The 22,135-nt window shown below is 39.5% G+C and overlaps 1 protein-coding gene across 13 annotated transcripts in view; it reads left to right on the top strand.

Annotated features, from left to right (window-relative positions):
- Positions 1-22,135, top strand: part of LUZP1 (leucine zipper protein 1) — a 107,483-nt gene that overhangs the window by 31,986 nt on the left and 53,362 nt on the right. The window contains exon 1 of one of the 13 annotated variants that reach the window (XM_086716000.1): positions 16,716-20,320. The exons of 11 other annotated variants lie outside the window; for them this stretch is intronic. The gene's annotated coding sequence lies outside the window, so the exon portion shown is untranslated. Of the gene's footprint in view, positions 1-16,715; positions 20,325-22,135 lie in introns of those variants that run through there. One more of the 13 variants, XM_086716001.1, reaches the window with a different exon arrangement.

The raw sequence follows: 22,135 nt of genomic DNA, 5'->3' as shown, positions 1-22,135 counted from the left end.
CTTGAGTGAGAAGTTCACTTTGGTGTCTCTGCGTGTGTTTTAAAATAAACAAACAAAGGGGTGCCTGGGTGGCTCAGTCATTTAAGTGTCCGACTTCGGCTCAGGTCATGATCTCACGGTTCGTGGGTTCGAGCCCTGCATCAGGCTCTGTGCTGACAGCTCAGAGCCTGGAGCTTGCTTTGGGTTCTGTGTGTGTGTCTCTCTCTCTGCCCCTCCCCCACTTGTGCTATGTCTCTCTGTCTCTCAAAGGTGAATAAATGTTAAAAAAAAAAAAATATATATATATATATATATAATTTACATGCCATAAAATTCACAACTATCATCATTATTTAATTTCAGAACGTTTTCATCACCCCATAAGGAAACCCCATAGCATTAGCAGTCACTCTCCATTCTCCCCTATCTCTAGTTCCTGGCAGTCATAATCCATTTTCTGTCTCTCTGTGGATTTGCCTTTCCTAGACATTTTATATAAATGGAATCATACAATATGTAGACTATCGTGTCTGGCTTCTTTGACCTACCGTAGTATTTGCAAGGTTCATCTGTGTTGTAGCATTGTTATCAGTCCTTCATTTTTAGGGCTGAATTATACCCCACTGTATGGATATACCACATTTTGTTTATTCATTGGTTGAAAGATGCTTGGGTTGTTTCCACTTTTGGGCTGTTGCGAATAAAGATTGCCATAGAAGTTCATGTGTAGGCACAAGTTCTCATTTCTTTTAGGTGTATTCCTAGAATGGAATTGCTAGGTCCTATGATAATGTAATGTTTAACTTTTTGAGTAACTACCAGATTTTTTTTCAGAACATCTGCACCTACCAGCAGTGTATGTGGGTTCCAGTTTCTCCATATCCTCATAACCCTTGTTAACTGTCCTTTTTCTTTATAGTCATACCTGGTGAGTGTTAAGTGGTATCGCATTGTGGTTTTGATTTGCATTTCCCTAATGACTAATGATGATGGAGCATCTTTTCATGTGCTTATTGGCCATTGGTGTATGTTTCTTTGGAGAAATGCCTATATAAATCCTTTGCCATTTTAAAAATTGGTTATTTGTCTCTTTATATTTTAATTATAAGAGTTCTCTGTATATTTTGGATATTAGTCTCTCATCAGATACATGATTCTCTGAGTTTTTGGATCTATTTGCCTATAATTCACTGCCTACCTCATACATCAATATGATACAGTAGAACTAGTGGTCCTGAAAGAGCATATGTTGATTGAAGGAACTGCCATACTACAGGTAGCACTGTTCTAGAGGTCTTGGGTTACAAGAAAGATAGTGAGCATTTGACTGGGGACTAGAGAAATTTGAGTTTTAGTCCTAGCATTGCCACAGCTAGATAGTATGACCTTGGGTATATAATGTAACTTCAGGGTCTCCGTTTTCTCCCCTATAAAAGTGAATGATTTGAACTAGGTAGTATTTAAGGTCTCCACTAACGTTGTTCGAGTTGATAAGGTCCTTGGAGACACATATATTATAGGTCAGATTATACCCCATCTCGTTTGTTGTTACCAATAGAACTCTTGTGCATGCTGCTACTTTTGCTAGAAAACTTTTTATTTTTTTCTCTCCAACCCTGGCTTTCTTTAAAACTAGTCATAATAAATTCAGACCAGCTCCAGTCATATGAATAAACCTGGATTTTTATTAAAGAATTTATAGCTATACGGGCGCCTGGGTGGTCAGTCGGTTAAGCGTCTGACTTTCACTCAGGTTATGATCTTGCAGCTCATCAGTTCGAGCCCCATGTCGGGCTCTGTGCTGACAGCACACGCATGCTCTGTCTCTCTCTCTCTCAAAAATAAAATAAAAACGTTAAAAAAATAAAGAAAAAAGAATTTATACCTAAAAGAGACCTTTAAGGATGTTTTAATCAAGTGTTCGCTATTACAAGTGATTAATTAGAGGCATACAAAATTTAAGGTCATTGATTTAACATTGCATTTGCTTAGTGTCTGCTGTGTTCCTTACTTAGGCTGCGTAGTTAATGGCAGAATTGAGGTGGGAACTGAGGTGTCCTGTACTCTCAGTTCACTATTTCCAGTATACCATTTTGCCATGGGTTACTTAGAGTCTGGTTAAGAAGTAGTATCAGGAATTTGCCAGTGTTTCAATGAAGGGTTGCAATAATTTGCCTCCAAGTGGAATTGACATATCTGTTACATATTTTAGGTATAAATTGATGGATAGTTTTAATTTTTAATCATTTCTCTTTCCTTCAGGGACCAATTTTCAGCCTTAGAAAGTTATATGTGGCTCTAAGTTTTCCAGTTGGCTACCTGTGATTTATTATAACACCAGTGATATTGCACTGACTCAGCCCATGGTCTCCCTGGTCACTGACTCCTGATTTATATTGGCACTGTGCCTATTCTTAACCACTTCTCTGTTAATGTGGTTTTTCTAATTTCTTCAGAAGAATATGCAACTTCATTGGATTCTCTTAAAAAATCTCAAAAGTCTCTAACCTTGCCCCATAAATAGGTACTGTGTGGACTAATGGAACTATTTGAATAGGAGGATAGTGTATTCCCAAGGAGTCTGCAGTTATTTATGTGCAATATCAAAACCTAGAAAACACTTAAAAATGAAAAACAAAGGGGTGCTTATGTGGCTCAGTTGCTTAAGCATCTGACTATTTGGGCTCAGGTCATGATCTCACAGGTTTGTGAGTTTGAGCCCCACACCCATCTCGGCATGCTGACTGAGTGGAGCCTGCTTGGGATTCTCTCTCTCTCTCTGTCTCTGTCTCTGTCTCTGTCTCTGTCTCTCTCCCTCCCTCCCTCCCTCCCTCCCTTCCTCCCTCCCTTCCTCTGCCCCTCCCCCACCCAATTCTCTTGCGCATGTGTGCTGTCTCTCTCTCTCTCTCTAATAAACTTAAAAAAAAGAAAAACCTGATTTCACTTCATAGCAAAATCTGACCTGAATTTAAGTGAGACTTTTTTTTAAAGGCTTAATTTTTTTGTAACGTTTATTTATTATTGAGAGATGGAGAGAGACAGGGCATGAGCATGGGGGTGGTGGCAGAGAGAGGGGGAGACACAGAATCTGAAGCAGGCTCCAGGCTCCGAGCTGTCAGCACAGAGCCCGATGCGGGCTCGAACCCACAAACCGCGAGACCATGACCTGAGCTGAAGTTGGACACTTTAACTGAGCCACCCAGGTGCCTCTAAAGTGAGGCTATTTATAATGTGTGTGTGTTGGGGGTGGGGGGTGTATGTTTATGTATTTTGAGGATGGGGAAGGGGCAGAGAGGAGAGAGAGAATCCCAAGCAGGCTCTGTGCTGTCAACACAGAGGGGCTTGAATTCATGAACTGTGAGATCATGACCTTAGCCGAAACCAAGAGTTGGATGCTTAACCGACTGAGCCACCCAGGTGCCCCAATATATGTTTTTTTTTTTTAAAGTAAACTCTACCCGTAGTGCCCAGTGTGGGGCTTAAACTCACAACCCTGAGATCAAGAGTCACATGGTGTACTAACTGAGCCAGCCAGGCACCCCATGATTATTTCTGTCTTTAAATTGTGGAAATAATTTAAAAAAAAATTTTTTTTTTCAACGTTTATTTATTTTTGGGACAGAGAGAGACAGACCATGAACAGGGGAGGGGCAGAGAGAGAGGGAGACACAGAATCGGAAACAGGCTCCAGGCTCTGAGCCATCAGTCCAGAGCCTGACGCGGGGCTCGAACTCACGGACCGCAAGATCGTGACCTTGCTGAAGTCGGACGCTTAACCGACTGCGCCACCCAGGCGCCCCAAATTGTGGAAATAATTGATGTGTTTGCCTACTGGGTATTGTCCTAGTCCCTATTATCTTTCCAGATTAAAAAAAAAAATTATGACTTCCAAAATATATTTAGCCGAAAACAAGGGGCTATGGATCTGTATTTGTTTTGTTGTTGACAGTTCCTTGTTACATGGATTCTTGTTGAGATAAACCCAAGGGAGTTGAGTTTTTGTATTGGGCCTTCATTGGACAGCTGATTTCCATACTGTTCTTTGTTTTTCAAAAGGACATTGCTGTGCCACCTATTTATTAATATTGGAGAAGGAGTTTTCTCTCGCTCTTTAAAAGAGTTGAGAATTGGGGCGCCTGGGTGGCTCAGTTGGTTAAGTGTCCGATTTCAGCTCAGGTCACGATCTCACGGTCTGTGAGTTCGAGCCCCACGTCGGGCTCTGGGCTGATGGCTCAGAGCCTGGAGCCTGCTTCGGATTCTGTCTCCCTCTCTCTCTGCCCCTCCCCCATTCATGCTCTGTCTCTCTCTGTCCCAAAAATAAATAAACGTTAAAAAAAAAAAAGAATTCAACAATTGTGTGAATAGTATTATGAACACTCATATACCTTTCACTACATCGGTGGTTCTCAAAGGGTTATTTATATATCCCTGGGGGTCCCCAAGACCTTTTAAGGGAATCTGCAAGGTTAGAACTATTTTCATAATAATAATTCTAAGTTATCATTTGCCTATTTCACTCTGGTGATGTTTGTATTGATGATGCAAAAGCAGTCAATGGTGCTGTTGGTGTCTTAGCACAAATCAAGGTAGTGGTATCAAACTGTATTAGTAATAATTGTTTGCAGCACACTTGCAGCAAAACAAAATTTCTAGTTTCATTTGAGAATGTCCTTGGGGCACCTGGCTGGTTCAGTCAGTAGAAATGCGACTCTTGATCTCAGAATTGTAAGTTTGAGCTCCATGTTGGGTGCAGAGATTAGTGAAAAATAAAATCTAAAAAAAAAGTCCTTGAAGCAGTAAAAGTTACTAATTTTATTAAATTTCGATTCTTTTTTTTTTTTTAATATTTTTTTAACGTTTATTTTTGAGACAGAGAGAGACAGAGCATGAATGGGGAGGGGCAGAGAAAGAGGGAGACACAGAACCGGAAGCAGGCTCCAGGCTCTGAGCCATCAGCCCAGAGTCCGATGCGGGGCTCGAACTCACAGACCGCGAGATCGTGACCTGAGCTGAAATCGGCGCTTAACCGACTGAGCCACCCAGGCGCCCCTTAAATTTCGATTCTTGAATACACATCTTTTTAGTGTTCCATTTGATGAAACGGGGAGTTCTATGAAATATTTCTGCATATCAGGATATAGCGTTTATTTGAGGATAAACACTGGTTTATTGTTTGAGTTGCAACTAAACTAACCTCTTCTTTCATGACATCATTTTTACTTGAAAGAATGAGTGACACACTGGTTACTCAGTTTTGGGTATTTGGGAGACATTTTTTGGAAATGAATGAAATTAAGTTTGTCACTTCAGGGAAAACAACTGACAATATCTATTGCCAGTGATAAAACTCAGACTTTAAAGCAAAAGTTAGAATTTTGTGTTACTTACATCTTTCACTATGAGCTTGTCAACTTCCCAATACTCAAGTCTTTTTTGACGAGTTTGGAGTTTGGTGGCAATAGTAACGATAGTGAATTTTTGCTATATAATGGAATGTGTCAGTATTTAAGAAGATCTGCCTGTTAACTTAGTGAACTAGTATTTGCCAAATTATCAAGGCATGATTTTATAAAATCACACTTGGGTAAAGATCTATTCACAGTGCAAAATAGACCAATGGATTTTAATATAACAGAGTATGAAAAATTGATGTGGCTTCAGATTCCACCTTACAACTGACCTGTGAGAAACTACTACTTGTCAAGTTATGGTGTCATGGTATCTTATATGGTATCATATAAGAATATCTCTAATCCTCTTAAAAGGCTATTAAGACACTCCTTTTTCAAGTGCATATTGTGTGAAGTTGTATTTTCTTCTCATACTTCAAACAAAATACGATGTTATAATGCATGGACGCAGAAGCAGGTATGGTACTGCAACAACAGATGTTAAAGAGATTTGCCGAAGTGCAAAAACCAATGCCACTCTTCTCATTAAAGTTTTTGGTTTTGGAGAATTACTTTTCATAAAAATATGTTACTTAGGGTAACCTATAATGAGTTTATATAATTTGAAAATTAATACATTTTAAAATTTTCTCTGTTTTCTTATATGGCGAATACAGGTAGATATAACTCATACCCACAAAAGGCCTTTGGGGGTCTTCAGTAATTTTTTTATTTTTATTTTTATTTTTATTTTGGAGAGAGCACAAGAGAGCAAGGGAGAGGGGCAGAGGGAGAGAGAGAATCCCATGCTGAGCACGGAGCCCAGTGCGGGGCTCAGTCTCTCAACCTTGGGATCATGATTCAAGCCACAATCAAGAGTCAGATGCTCAACAGACTGAACCACCTAGGCCTCCCTTTCAGTAATTTTTAAGAGTGCAAAGGAGTCCTGAGATCAAAAAGTTTGAGAACTACTGGCCCAGGTTCATGATTAATATTTAAGTCATATTTGCTTTTTCCATTTGTTTAATTTGTTTTTCTGAAACTTTTGAAAGCAAGTTGCAAACATCATAATCTGTACCCCTATATAATTCTGCGTTCAACATTGATACACCAGTGTTTAATGTTAGTTCATGTTCAGATATCCCAGTTGTTTCAGAAGTGTTCTTTATAGCTTCCCCTCCCTTTTAGAATCCACTTCAAGGATTTCTTGTTACATTTGGTCCACGTGTCCCTTTTAATCTAGAGCAGGGATTGGCAAATTTTTTTCTGTAAAGGACCACATAGTAAATATTTTTTGGCTTTGTGGGCCATACTATTTCTTTAAGAGGAAAGCACCCATAGATAGTGTGTAAATGAATGGGTATGGCTGTACTCCAGTAAAACTTTAGTTTGAAGATCCCTTACCTAGAAAATTTCTACTCTTTTGTGTATGTGCGTGTCCTTATTTTATTTATTTATTTATTTATTTTTTAAATTTTTTTTTTCAACGTTTTTATTTATTTATGGGACAGACAGAGACAGAGCATGAACGGGGGAGGGGCAGAGAGAGAGGGAGACACAGAATCGGAAACAGGCTCCAGGCTCCGAGCCATCAGCCCAGAGCCTGACACGGGGCTCGAACTCGCGGACCGCGAGATCGTGACCTGGCTGAAGTCGGACGCTTAACCGACTGCGCCACCCAGGCGCCCCTATGTGCGTGTCTTTAATAACACTTTCTCTTTTGCAGAGTCTAGGCCAGTTGTAATGTCCTATAAGTTGGATTTGTCTAATTGTTCTCTCATGCTTAGATATAGGGTAAACGCTGTGACATTCTCCTTGTATCATATTGAGAGACACATGATGTTAGTCTGCTCCATTATTGTTGATGGTAAAATTTCACCTCTTCATTAAAAAGGTACTTACTCCCCTTTGTAAGTAATCTGTGGGGTGAGTTTGAGACATTGTGAATATCTTATTCTCCTACCAGATGTTTTTTTTAGCATACACTGATGATCCTTGCCTGAATCAGTTATTACATTGGTGGTGTTGGTATAGTTCTTAACATCTACTTAACAATAGCAATAAAAAAGCAAATTATATTTTTAGAATAGTACTCCTGAGCTTATTTAGAAAGCCCTATTAATATATATTGTTACTGTGCTCTGTAGTTTAGTTTCCCATTGTAGACTCTCTCCCTGGGAGTGTGAGGCTGAAAGATTGGGTCTGCATGTGTTGCACTGAACAGCTGCCCTCTAGAAGCAGGGTTCCAAAATATGGTGTCTTCCTCTGAGCCCAAGTCTGCTTAAGAAGGGACCTGGCCTATTCCGGACTGGAAGTCGTCTTTACCATGGCTAGTTTTACCTGTTCCTTACCCGTGTTGACAATATTTCTTCTGCTTTACTGTTTCAATTTGTGGATCCTATAGTATTGTCTGGATCAATTTTTGCCTAATTATATGTTAAAGGCTGTGCTGAAAACAAAGTAGTTACAGCTTAGAAAAATGTATGTATTTAATTTTTTAAGAGGGACATTTCCCCTACTACCTTCTTATGAAAATTTTTGAAACTTACTGAAGAAAACTAAAACACCTTGTAGCTGGATTCAGTAATTGTGAACTTTTTGCCTTATTGTACTTATGTAGTTTATATGTATATCTATATATACGTATCCATTTTTTCTTAACTGTTTGAAAACCTGCAGACCTGTAACCCCCTAGAATAAAGGCACTCTACTAGATAACTACCATATCATTATATCACACCTGAAAAAATTATGTTCCTAATATATCAGTTCATATTCACATGTTTCCAGATTTCTCAAGATTGTCTTTTATAGTTGTTTTTTTCAGAAATACTCTCTTGAAGAATGGTAATAGATGAGAGATGGACATACAGTTGAGCAGTGAAGTGCTTTGTGTGGTTTGTGATACAGAAATAACTATAAGTTTATATGGTGCTCTGCAGGTAGCTGCACTTAGTTGCATTTCATTGGTCAATAAAATTAAGTCATCTGATTGTAGGGGAGGAGGTTCAGGGCTTCTTTAGCTTATAGTGGAGTGTTGGAACTTTCAGGATATCCATGCACATGATAAATTGAAAACATAAGAAATTAGAATGATGCCTAGCCTAGTGCCTGGCTTATAGTAGCTACTTAATATTTGTTGAATTTACTAAAGTTGTAATTGGAAGTGTGTGTCAGAAGATTATAACTGAACATTGATTTCAGTGCATTTCAGTATATTTAGTCTGTTAGGTGTTGTGGGAGATGAAATAGGAAACAGTATTTATGCTCTTGTGGAGGACTATAGTATTAGGTGAGAGGAAACAAACACTTTTTTGGGGTAATATTTATGGACTATTTTCTGTATGCCGGGTAGTATTCTCAGCATTGGGATACAGTGCTCAACAACACTGACAAAATTCTTGCTGCGTGGAGCTTACATGCTAGTCAAGAGAGACCACATATCAGCATATCAACAGAATGATTTCAGATAGAGAAAGTAGAAGTTTGATACAGTAGGTAGTAATAGGAAGTGAAGAGTATAGCTTTAGCTAGCATTGTCAGGGGAAGCATTTGTGAGGAAGTGACACTGAACTTGACAAGTCGTGAGGAGATAATAGCTCTGGGAAGATCTGGGGGAAGGCAGAGGAAACTACAAGTACAGAGATCCTAAGGTTTATTAAAAAATTTTTTTTTAAAAAATGTTTATTTATTTTTGAGAGAGACGGAGACAGAATGCAAGTGGGCTAGGGGCAGAGAGAGAGGGAGACACAGAACCTGAAGGAGGCTCCAGGCTCCGAGCTGACAGCACAGAGCCTGATGTGGGGCTCGAACTCACGAGCTGTGAGATCATGACTTGAGCTGAATTTGGGTGCTCAACTGACTGAGCCACCCAGGCACCTCCACAGATCCTAAGGTTTTGATGAGCTGGCTGTTGTGAGGACTCAAGGAGGCCAATATGTATGGAGGAGCAGAGTGAGAAGGATCAGAGAGAGTGGCAGAAGAATATGACAGGAGATGAAGCAGGACAGGAAGGCAGTGACCAAGTTGTGTAAGGTTTTTATTTATTTTAAGTGATTGGAAACCATTGAGAAATACAAACTGTACTCCCTCAAATATCTGAAGGATTCAGATCATTGGTAAAGAGCTCAGTTTTAACTATAACTTGGTGTATCCTGAGGCTACTCCCCTCTCCTTTCCTCTTGCTTTTTTCCTTAAACAGGTCTTTATTGAATAAATGTTATATTCATAACATAGTACTAGTGGGAGTATAAAGGAAAGACAAATCTATACTAACCCTAAGGACTTTTACATAATAGTTGGAGTAATATCGTCTAAACACACAAAAAATGAGTGTATTGGATAAGAGAACACTACCTCCATCTTGGTAGTACATGCTTATATGCTAGATGGCAGTTCAAGAAGGGAAGAATTTTTTTTTTTTTAATGTTTATTTTTGAGAGAGAGAGCAGGGGGCAGAGAGAGAGGGAGAGAGAGAGAGAGAGAGAGAGGGAGAGAGAGAGAGGGAGAGAGAGAATCCCAAGCAGGCTCCATGCTATCAGTGCAGAGCCTGATGCAGGGCTCCAACTCACAAACCGTGAGATCATGACCTGAGCCGAAATCAAGAGTCAGACACTTAACTGACTGAGCCACCCAGGCGCCCGAAGAGGGGAAGAATTAATGAGTAGTGGGTATGGAAGAGTTCCACTGAAGAGGACATGACATTGAATTGTTTCTTGAACAGATTTGATGAGATGGAAGAGATGGCAGCCATTCCGGGCAGGGAGATGTCCAGGCAAAGGTATTGCATGAAGGAATTTGTCCTCAGGAAATAATCAGTAGGTCTGTCTATCCGGGGAAAGAAAAAGATAATGGCTGACATGCCTGGGCCTTGAGTGACAATCTGAGGAATTTAGACTTTAGTCTGTAGTTGTAATGGGTGCTCCTCATATATTCTTATTTGTGCATTTGTCTCTGGTATTCTGAATCTGTTAATCAACTAATACTTATTGCTATTATGTGCATTGTATTCTTTGAAATTCTAACAGCATTGATCACTTGCAGATGTGAAATTGTGATTCTGGCACATGGTTTGTATGCAGATACAGAAACATGCATAAAACATAGTGGACAAGGAAAACACATTCTTTTTTTCTTTAAGTTTATTTATTTATTTTTGAGAGAGAAAGAGGGAGAGGGAGAGAGCGAGCACGAGCAGTGGAAGGGCAGAGAGAAAGGGAGAGAGAGAATCCCAAGCAGGCCCCGTGCTGTTGGCACAGAGCCTGATGAGGGGCTTGATCTCACAAATCATGAGATTATGACCTGAAACCAAAATCAAGAGTTGGATGCTTGACTGACTGAGCCACCCAGGTGTCCCGAAAACAAATTCTTCTAAGTGATCTTCCTTCCTTGGGAAGGAAGTGATGATGGGGTGGGAGTTGTATCACTAGTAGGTGCTGAGTAGTTGGAGGATTTTGTTATAGAGAGATGGATTGGGGGAAAATGTTGAAACCATAAGAAAGGCTATGCTGATTTAGAATGTGTTGCAAGATTCTAAATCTCGTCATCTTTATAATCTGGATTTTGATAAGGCAGTGGTCACTTATGTTTAAAGGTTGAAAGTAAGAGAATGTGAGCTTTACTGGTGAGATTTTCTTATTTTGATTATTACTTAAAATGCAACTACCTACACATACAATCCCAGTAGCTCCTTAACTAATTAACTCACTCTCTGTTTCACCTACCCAAACCACACTGGTTTAAGAAAGATTTGATCATTTCTTACAATCTCATCAATGTCATTGATAAATACTTTATTGTGTTAATTAGGACTCATGTCATGTAGTCTTTTATTTAAGATTATTGAGAGTTTTTTCTGCATTCTGCTTATTTTCTATTTAGCTTATGGAGGACTAAGCCATATAGGTTTATGCTGATAGTGTTTATTGGCTGTCCCTAAGAGTCAGAGCTTTTATAGCTGGAAGAAATCATCTGGATTCTTGTTTTAATCACCCTGGTTTACAGATCTGACTTATCCGAATGGGTAAGTGCCTTAGCACGAAAGGAAGGAATTATCTGGATATAGAGGAACCCAGGCTTCCCTTCCCTCTCCCCTCTATACCTTATGGTGGGATCATTCATGGTTCTTCTCAAAACAAAACAACATATTGATGTTTATATCCCAGTTCTCTGCCATTGAGAGACTTAATAATGCAGTTGGATAAATAGGACTTAATACATAAAAAGATTAATAATGGGTAAGCCACATCCTTTCCTTTTTTTAAAAAAATTATTTATTTTTTAATTTCCATCCAAGTTAGTTAGCATATTGTGCAACAGTGATTTCAGGAGTAGATTCCTTAATGCCCTTTACCTATTTAGCCCATCTCCCCTCCCACAACCCCTCCTGTAACCTTCTGTTTGTTCTCTATATTTAAGAGTCTCTTAATGTTTTTGTCCCCCTCCCCTGTTTTTATATTATTTTTGCTTCCCTTCCCTTATGTTCATCTGTTTTGTGTCTTAAATTCTTCAAATGAGTAAAGTCATATGATATTTGTCTTTCTCTAACTTCGCTTAGCATAATACCCTCTAGTTCCATCCTTGTAACTGCAAATGGCAAGATTTCATTCTTTCTGACTGCCGAATACTACTTCATTGTGTGTGTGTGTGTGTGTGTGTGTGTGTGTGTGTGTGTGCGTGTGTGTGTGTATACACACACCACATCTTCTTTATCCATTCTTCCGTCGATAGACATTTGGACTGTTTCCATACTTTGGCTATTATTGATAGTGCTGCTGTAAACATTGGGGTACATATGCCCCTTTGAAACAGCACACCAGAATCCCTTGGATAGGATACCTAGTAGTGTAATTGCTGGGTCATAGGGTAGTTTTATTTTTAATTTTTTTGAGGAACCTCCATACTGTTTTCCAGAGTGGCTGCACCAGTTTGCATTCCCATCAGCAGTGCAAAGGAAATCCTCTTTCTCTGCATCCTCGCCAATATCTGTTGTTGCCTGAGTTGTTAATGTTAGCCATTCTGACAGGTGTAAGAGCATAGTTCATGGTGGTTTTGATTTGTATTTCCCTGATGATGAGTGATGTTGAGCATTTTTTCATGTGTCGGTTGGCCATCTGGATGTTGTCTTTGGAGAAGTGTCTATTCATGTCTTTTGCCCGTTTCTTCACTGGATTATTGTTTTTTTGGGTGTTGAGTTTGATAGGTTCTTTATAGATTTTGGAGGAAGTTTATTTATTTTATAACTTCACCTTTTTTCCCACCCTTCTCCCCTCTGTTAACCACTAGTTTGTTGTCTGTATTTATGAATCTGTTTCACTTTTTGTCGTTTGTTTTATTTTTTGGATTCCATATATAAGTGAAATCACATGGTATTTGTCTTTCTCTGACTTACTTAGCATAGTACTCTCTAGGTCATATCCTTCTTTTCTTAAAGTTTAGGACTAGTTGGAGTTTAGTGCTCCCACATGTAGTGGAACTTTTAATAATGTTGGCCTTATAGATGGCATCTTATATCAGATTTTTATTCTGCTATCAAGGTTCACATTACACTAATAATTATCTCTGTATAATGCTTTATACTTTATGAAGTATTTTTATAAGCATTATCACATTCAAATTTTAGTGCACCACTGTTGGGTGGCTCTTTTATAGCTGAAACTTGAACTCAGATTTTACTTCATGTCCTCCTAATGTACTAAACAACACTGCTTCTGTGATTTCACTTGCTTTATATCCAGATTTCCATAGTAATGAATTATGTTTTGATAGGTTCCATTTTCGAATAACCTCAAAATTTTTTTAAACTGGAAAAGCTATGTTTTCCATTACTTATTATTCAAAGGGAGTTGAATGAACTTTTTTTTTTTTACACTAAAGTTGGACTGAAGAATTTGATCTTAGGCAGCTTCTTGAGTTTGAGTTAACATATCCTATTTAACTATTATGAATTCAGGAAACATTTATCAAATGTTGTGCCAGGCTTAGTGCAGGGGATGGGAGATGGGAGGAGCCTTAGGAATGAAAGTGTTAAAATGAAAAAAGAGCAAGAATTTGAAGTCAGGTAGACCTGAATTCAGATCCCAGTGTGCTATGTATTTATTAGTTGCAAATTATTTAACTCCTTGGAGCTTCAAATTCCTAATCTATAAAATGGGGATAATAATACCTATTTTGTAGGATTGTTTTAAAGATTAGGGTGATGTATATGAAGCACTTAGTATAGTATGTGTTTTATAAGTCATTGCCCCTAAGCGAATGATTTGACAGATGTATGTGGTGGGAGTTAGCTGCGTCTTGACAGGAAGTGTTTGGCTGACCTAATGCAGAATCGGGTGAAGGGATTTTTGGCTGCCAATGTAGTATGTTCTGCTTTTGTTGAAACTTGCAGCTCTCACACTGGTGTTTGCCAGCATTGCATTTAACTTCTCACATAGTAGAAGCCAAGTCATTCCTGTGGAGTATAAGTCATTTGGAAACATCTGTGGGCTGGACCTTTAAACCTGTATTGCAGTTCAGTTAGGGGGAAAAAAAATCTCATGTTATCATAGGGGAGTCAAAATCATGTGGTAGGGAACCTCTCTGAGTTGGCACCTAGATTCAGCTTCCTGAATGATGTAGTCATCTAAAGGATGACACTGGTGACAGTGCATATGCTAGGCAAACTGAATGGAATGAAAGACTGAGAACTTATTTTGTTTTCTGAAATGGTGCTTTATTAATTTGTAAACATTTATTAAGCACCTGCTATGTACCAGATATGTTCTGGGTGCTAGGAATACAGTGTTAGTGTTGGGAAGTTCCCCCCCCTTTTTAAAAATTAATTTTCAGTGTTTGTTTATTTTTGAGAGAGAGAAAGAGAGACAGAGCACAACTGGGGGGAGAAGCAGAGAAAGAGGGAGACACAGAATCTGAAGCAGGCTCCAGGCTCTGAGCTGTCAGCACAGAGCCCATTGTGAGGCTTGAACCCACAGACTGTGAGATCATGACCTGAGCCGAAGTCAGACGCTTAAACTGAACGACCCAGGTGTCCCAGGAAAGCCCCTTTTCTAATAGAGCTCATGTTCTAGTAGGGGAGAGTGTAAGTAAATATAAAATATAATGAATCTCAGGTAATGTTAAGTACCATGAAGAGAAATAAATCAGGAGAAGCAAGAACTAAGTTAAGGAAGGGATGCTTATTTTCAGAGAGTATCTCACTTTACATAGAATGGAATGGAAGACTTTTCTGAGACGTAATAAAAACACAGCCCAGAATGAAACCAGTGAGTGACCATGCAAGAAAAGGAGCCCAACCAGTGTGTTTGAGTAACCTTTAGAAGAGTCTTTGGTATGAGGAGTGGAGGTAGCACTGACTTCAAAAGTTGCTTTATGGGAATGCAAGCTGGTGCAGCCACTCTGGAAAACAGTCTGGAGGTTCCTCAAAAAACTAAAAATAGAACTACCCTACGACCCAGCAATTGCACTACTAGGCATTTATCCACGGGATACAGGTGTGCTGTTTCGAAGGGACACATGCACCCCCATGTTTATAGCCATACTAGCAACAATAGCCAAAGTATGGAAAGAGCCCAAATGTCCATCGACAGATGAATGGATAAAGAAGATGTGGGATATATATATATATACACACACACACATACACATACATACATACAATGGAGTATTACTCGGCAATCAAAAAGAATGAAGTCTTGCCATTTGCAACTACGTGGATGGAACTGGAGGGTATTATGCTAAGTGAAATTAGAGAAAGACAAATATCATATGACTTCACTCATATGAGGACTTTAAGAGACAAAACAGATGAACATAAGGGAAGGGAAACAAAAATAATATAAAAACAGGGAGGGGGACAAAACAGAAGAAACTCATAAATATGGAGAACAAACTGAGGGTTACTGGAGGGGATGTGGGAGGGGGGATGGGCTAAATGGGTAAAGGGCACGAAGGAATCCAGTCCTGAAATCATTGTTGTACTAAAAGCTAACTAATTTGGAGGGGCGCCTGGGTGGCTCAGTCGGTTAAGCGGCCGACTTCGGCTCAGGTCATGATCTCACGGTCCGTGAGTTCGAGCCCCGCGTTGGGCTCTGTGCTGACAGCTCAGAGCCTGGAGCCTGTTTTGGATTCTGTGTCTCCCTCTCTCTGACCCTTCCCTGTTCATGCTCTGTCTCTCCCTGTCTCAAAAATAAATAAAACGTTAAAAAAAAAAAAATTAAAAAAAAAAAAACTAACTAATTTGGATGTAAATTAAAAAAAAAAGATTAAAAAAAAAACATTGTTAAAAAAAAAAGTTGCTTTAGGAGGTGGAAGGGAGGATTACCTAGTTTAAAGTGCTTGAAAAACATTAAAAAAAAAAGGGGGGGGGCGCCTGGGTGGCTCAGTCAGTTGGGCGTCCAACTTCAGCTCAGGTCATGATCTCACAGTCCGTGAGTTTGAGCCCCGCGTCAGGCTCTGTGCTGACAGCTCAGAACCTGGAGCCTGCTTCCGATTCTGTGTCTCTCTCTCTCTCTGCCCTTCCCCTGTTCATGCTCTGTCTCTCTCTGTCTCAAAAATAAATAAAAACATAAAAAAAAAAAAAAAAGTAAAGTGCTTGAAATCAGCCCATATTGATTCTCAGTATGGGAGGGAGTGAGTCTGGTACTGTTGAAAATTGACCTGGCATCTTTGGAACACATACTGTAGGTTACACCACCCAGAAAATGTACATTTAGGTGTCCTGGAGACCTAACAATGTCCTTTTTCATCATGGTTTTTTAAGAAGCATAGTCTTTGGACCTTCTGTATCAGAATACAAATGCAAATCTATGGACACCACAACAGATCCAGTTAATGAGAATATTCAAGGATGGTGCCTGGGAATCTGCAGTTTTAACAAGTAATTCCATATCCATAATGAGGTTTGAAAATTACTGTTTGTAATCTTGTTGATAGAAATCGTCTTTATCCCAGGCTTAGTGGGTTGGGCAGGCAAGTACTTGCTTATTTAAAATTCATTACTTTTCATAATTTACATTGGAGGTTGCATTTCCTTTTGCATCAGTTCAGTTGTTGTCTTTAATCTCTGATATACTGTAGCCTTTATATATATATATATATATATATTTTTTTTTTTTTTAGCGTTTATTTTTGAGACAGAGAGAGACAAAGCATGAATGGGGGAGGGTCAGAGAGAGGGAGACACAGAATCCGAAACAGGCTCCAGGCTCTGAGCTGTCAGCACAGAGCCCGACGCGGGGCTCGAACTCACAGACTGCGAGATCATGACCTGGGCCGAAGTCGGCTGCCCAACCGACTGAGCCACCCAGGCGCCCCTGTAGCCTTTATATTAAGGTGTGTTGTTGATGAGCCAGCAGAAAACCAAATTCTGGTCTTCTCTGCTTATATTATATGGCATTTTCACCATCAGCCACATCTCTGGGAAGGAGCGGTCTCTGAAAGAATGTGGCATTGGCTATGTAGACTTAGATGCTATAGAAAAAGCTTGCTTATGCTCAATTGGTTTTTTCTTTTTTTTTTTGGTTTTCTACTAATTGAAACGTCTAGTTATTGTGACTAGATTTTTAAATTTTTTAATAGGTCTTTTAACATGCAAAATGCTAAATCAAAGAAAAAATAGAGAATGAAGATAATGAGAAAGTGTTTAGTATATTTAGTGGTAGACAATAAATATTCAGTTTGATTTCACTGGAGAGGATGGAAACAATCAGTAGTGGCAGATTTAAACCATCTGTAGATGGTCAAACCAGATCCTTAAAGGCGTCACAGCCAACATTCTAGTGGGCACACTGTTAAAGACAGTATGCACTCTTTCCCCCATGTTTAATTTTAGTGGTACCATTGGTGTTCACTGTCAGGTTATGGGAAGGCTAGAGTAGCTAGGAAGCGTATTTGCCAGGACCAGGCTGGTGGCCAAACTTACGACTTTTGTACCTTGCCTTTTGGGTACTCATGGCTAGCGTCTTCCTTTATTAGAGGCCTCTTGCAAAGAGGTTGAGCCTTTTAGAACTTGAAAGGGCCTTAGAATGAATGAAAGTCTTTATTTTTTTATTTTACTATTAAACCAAGATTCAGATAATTGAGATTTTCTCCAAGACCTAGATACTAGACACTAGAATATGAAGTCTAGTAATGTAGTTTCCTTCATTAGGGTCATCCAGTTGAGTCATCTTTTTAAAACATGTCCCTTCCCCCAAGGGTTGTTATCTTTCTGCTTAAGGGTTCTTGTAGTCATTTTATCTTAGCAGTTGGTTGTTTTTGACTTTGCCTGACCCGTGATTGGGAGGCCTGGTTAAGGTGTGAGTGGGAATTTATATCTTGCTTCATAGTAAAAATTATGTAACGTTCAAGAGAAAAGCTTTTGAGGGGCACCTGGGTTGCTCAGTCGGTTAAGCATCCTACTCTTGATTTTGGCTCAGGTCATGATCTCATGGTCGTGAGATCCAGCACCGTGTCAGACTCTGCCTGGGCATGGAGGCTGCTTGAGATTCTCTCCCTCAGTCCCTCTTCTGTACTCTCTCTCTCTCTCTCTCTCTCTCTCTCTCTCTCTCTCTCACTCAAAATAAAATAGAAAAGCTCCTAAAATTAAGGCATATGGAGGAACAGAAACAGTCCCTGAGGCACACTACAAAGCAACAGAGGAGGAGGAGAGTTCACAGCGTTGATCTCTGCTTGGAACCATGTATTTACTTTCCTTTCCCTCCCTTTCTTTAGCTCCTGGACTTCCATAAACTCAGTCTTATGAAGAGGAATGGTGTGGCTTAAGAGGTTTGAGTTGGGATTCTGGACACCTAGCTTTTAGGTCCAGTTTTGCTCCAAGCCTCCATTTTCCTCTCTTTGGATCTTATTTTCCCCATCTTTAAAATGAAAGGCTGGATTATTGATCCTCAAAGATCTTTTTAGCTCTGATATTCTTTGATTTCATGAATCCTGAAAGGTTCTGATGCTCTGATGAAGGGCCACAGCTTCAGTTTGCTCTGACACAGTATAGATGCTGCATTGGAACTTTACCACAGTGTACCTTGCGTAGTCTCAGGCTAATTTTTCTTTTTCAGGAGGAATATTTCTGAGAGTCTGGATTCTATAGATAAGTGAGTTTTGTTTTTGTTTTTATTTTTAAAGAGAATGTGAAAGGTTAAAAATAAGAGTGAAAGAAGACTTTAAAGTTGGATCTGTGGAGAATATATAAATGTGTATCTCAAGTAACTGTTGTAGAATAACAGATGCTTTGTTCAGTCTGTGTAGGGTGGCATAGTATTGTGGCATTCTCTTGATGCTGTTGCAGAGAACAAGGGGCTATAAGGAAGTTCAAAGTCCACATAGTTTCCACCTTTGGAAAAGGTGTGCCCGCTTACCTCAGGACCCAACAGGTGGGAGAGCTACTGAGGACACGGTTTCTAGCTTCCTTAGAACTCCCACTCCTGGTGGAATGATTTGAGCCCCTCAGCTCTGTGGGACCAGAAAATCTGCACTTGAAGCTTGGCTTGTTTGGCTTAAATGATGGGAGTTTGTTCCCCCTGAAAATGTCACTGCAACCCCAGGACAGCTTAATGATTCTTGTAGGTTACTCAGAACTCATTGGGTACGATTCTGTCCCAGAGCAGGCTTGATGGCTGTGTTGTAAGGAGATAAGGCCAGATACAGTCTGGCTCTTTACTGGAAACCATTCACCTTCGTGCTTTATTCTTCTCAGCGGGTGGGGTTCCCTCCATTCCTGCCTGAATGAAAAGCCTTTAGCTGACTTCCTGATCATGCCCTGTCTTGTCCTTCATTTTTTCGTTGCTTTTCATTATTATTTGCTGCAGCTCAACCCATCTTCTAGTTGTGGCTTTACACAAGGCAGGAGCCTCTAACCTTCGTAAATGTTTGTAACTGGAAAGAAACTAAAAGTTTGAGTTAGGAGAAAGGAGTTTAGTCTCTTATGCTGTGTTCACGGGATTAGGGTGAGGAGTTGCGAAGGTCGGAGAGGTGAGGAGACTTGATCCAAGAAAACACTCTAGATGAAGATGAAGGAGTTGAGGAAATGGAAGTTGGGTTGCTGACAGGGTAGAAAAAACTTGAGGAATGCTCCCTATTTGATAAATAGGTTATTTTTAGTTGCAGAAAAAGAGTAGTCTCACCAGCATAGTGGAATCTTGCAGTCATGTTTGTAACTTAAACTAATCAGTTTAGGCTATGCCAGAAAAGTGTCAGGTGACATGCTAATTTCCTCCAACTTTTAGTTCTGTCTGGCTTAATTCCAGCAGTCCTATGGCCTGCAGGGCCTCAGGGCATGTGAGTGGAGGGTAATTGGGGGGAGGGGGCCAGCTGCTGCTGTTTGAGATGCTCCTCAAGGCGAAAGAACCTGTGTGCTAGGCCCCTGTTCTGATGCATGCACTGGGGCTCTAGGTCTCTGGTGCTTAAATCCAGAGTGTTCCCTTGTGGGACCCCAGCATGACCTTGGGTGGTTGCCTTAGAATCTGATTTGCTATTTTTCCAATTAACTCTGTGTTCTGTGCCCATCTTTCTTTGTTCTTGGTCCTTGAGTTTTAATGAATTTTAAGCTCCTAGTTAACATTATTCAGCACACTTTGATTTAGTTTCCACTAAAATGTGTGCCTGGCATTACTGTGGTGCCAAGTGCCCTTTGATCTTTGTTTCTTAGAGTCTCTAGATTCTGTATGTGTTGTTCTGTTGAAGAATGTCAACTTGTTAAAGTATTTTAATTTTTAATTTTGGGAAAGACTTTATATCAATTACTAGGACAGAAAAACATGTTTAGTGGTGTGATTTGGGGTACTATGTACTTTTTTATAGGAGCTGGACCTTCCTAACTGGAAGATATGACCTTTGCCTTTGTAAGAATTTACAGTGGTGTGGAGAAAATAATAGTACAAATTATTGAAGAAAATATTGAAGCAAGTACAGACTGAATCATCTGTGCATAACGAATATCCTGAGTGCTGCAGAGTTCTCTGGTCAGTAAGTAGGGTTTAGAGCTTGCTTGTTGGAGCAAGTTTTAGTCTTGTTTCTTTTTAGCTTTATACACAAAGAGGTTAAACAGCAACTTTTGAGTGTGGGTTTCTGTAGTCTTGGGATTTTTCTCCCTGTGCTGGTCTTATTTTTTGCTTAAAACATAATAAAAGTAATCTGTGTAACTGAGTCTCATGGGTACAAGGAAAACCTAAGAGGTAGTTAGCTTAATAAAAGCAGCTAGTGAACTGATGGATCCATCTTATTTGGGGAGGCTGGGGGAATAGAACTGGTGATGTTTCTCCTGGGTGCTGAAGAAAGGGGCTGCCTACGAAAGCCTTTCTTTAGAAGCTTTCAGCTTGCCTTAGAGTAGCAAATTATTTAAAATACGAGCCTCCGTTTCCTCACATTTTAAAATGGGTTTGATAGTATCTCCTCATAGAGTTGTGAGAATTGAGTGGATGGGAGTGAAAGTGATTTGAAGTATGAAATAATGTGTAAGCATTAGATATTATTATTCATTATATTATTTAGGGAGGAGGAGCCATGGACTTTTGAGGCCTCTGGCAGGACATCTTTGGGGAGCCTTTCTGATGATTTTGGGCATCCTGGAATCTGGACTTCTTTTAGTTGGTGTTAGTAAAGAAAATAATATTACTCAATGCTATTTAAAGGTATACATGTGGGAGATGAATTGTTCTTTTTTATGTATACATAACTATACTTACAAGAATATAAATAGAAGCACTCCTCATAGTGTTCAGCTATGTAGCCATTGAACATTTACCGAACTATTACTGTGTGCCAAGTTCTATTCATGTGCTTGGATTTGGAGATGAAATACATAATCTTGGCCTTTTAAGAGCTCACAGTTTGGTGGGGGGATATAAAGAAGTAGATAATTACAATACAGGATGGTAAGTGCTGTCTGTGTTAGAGGGAAACCTATGGTCTTTTAAAAGGGCCTGTTCTTACTTGATTCCTCTCACCTTCTTCTCCAGACTTTGTTTAAAAGCTGTACGAGATCATAGGGAGGCCTGGAGAGATAAAGCAGCTTGCCTAAGGTCATACCCATAGCTCGTTGGTGGTAAAGCTAGAATTAAAATGAGTTGTCATATTCAGTCTTTTGCAGCTTTGTTCTTAGCTCCATCAGCACTGACCTCAACTTTTCCTCCCTTGCCCTAGATTCCTACTCTTTTCAAAGGGATAACTCTCTCCCTCCTCTCTGCTCCACCATCTTTTCAAGCTTCAGTTCTTATTACCTTATCTCACAGGTACTATTGAACTGGAAGTAGGAAGACTTGGGAGGCTTAACTTTGAGCTTGCTGAGGTAGAATGGTTCTTTGTATTGGCTGCACATTAGAATTGCTTACAGAGCTTTTATAAAATACTGATACCTAGGATTCTGATTTTTACTCCCATTATTTGTTCATTATTGAGATATAGCTACAGTAAATTATCCAGATTTTTCAGTAAAATACTCAATGAATTTTTATGTATGTATGCTGTCATGTAAAGACTACTCACATCAAGATATGCATCAGGTCAAGATAGAGAACATTTCCAGAATTCCAGAAGGCTCCCTCGTGCTTCTTCCTCATCGGTACTGGCTACCCAAGTAACTAGTTATTCTGACTTCTATCTCCATTGATAAGTTTTGTCTATTTTTGAGTTTCATGTAATAGAACATAAATAGCCTCAGACTGCATGAACTATTTTGGGTCTGGCTGCTTTTGTTTAACATTGTGTCTGGATATTCATCCATGTTGTATGTAGCAGTATGTAATGGTTCATTGTTTGGATGTATCACAGTTATTTAT

This window comes from Puma concolor, chromosome C1, assembly GCF_028749965.1.
Source record: "Puma concolor isolate L17-30 chromosome C1, mPumCon1.1.hap2, whole genome shotgun sequence".
Classification (NCBI taxonomy): Eukaryota; Metazoa; Chordata; class Mammalia; order Carnivora; family Felidae; genus Puma; species Puma concolor.
The sequence above is the reverse complement of the archived record's forward strand: the minus strand, read 5'-3'. Positions and strand labels throughout refer to the sequence as shown.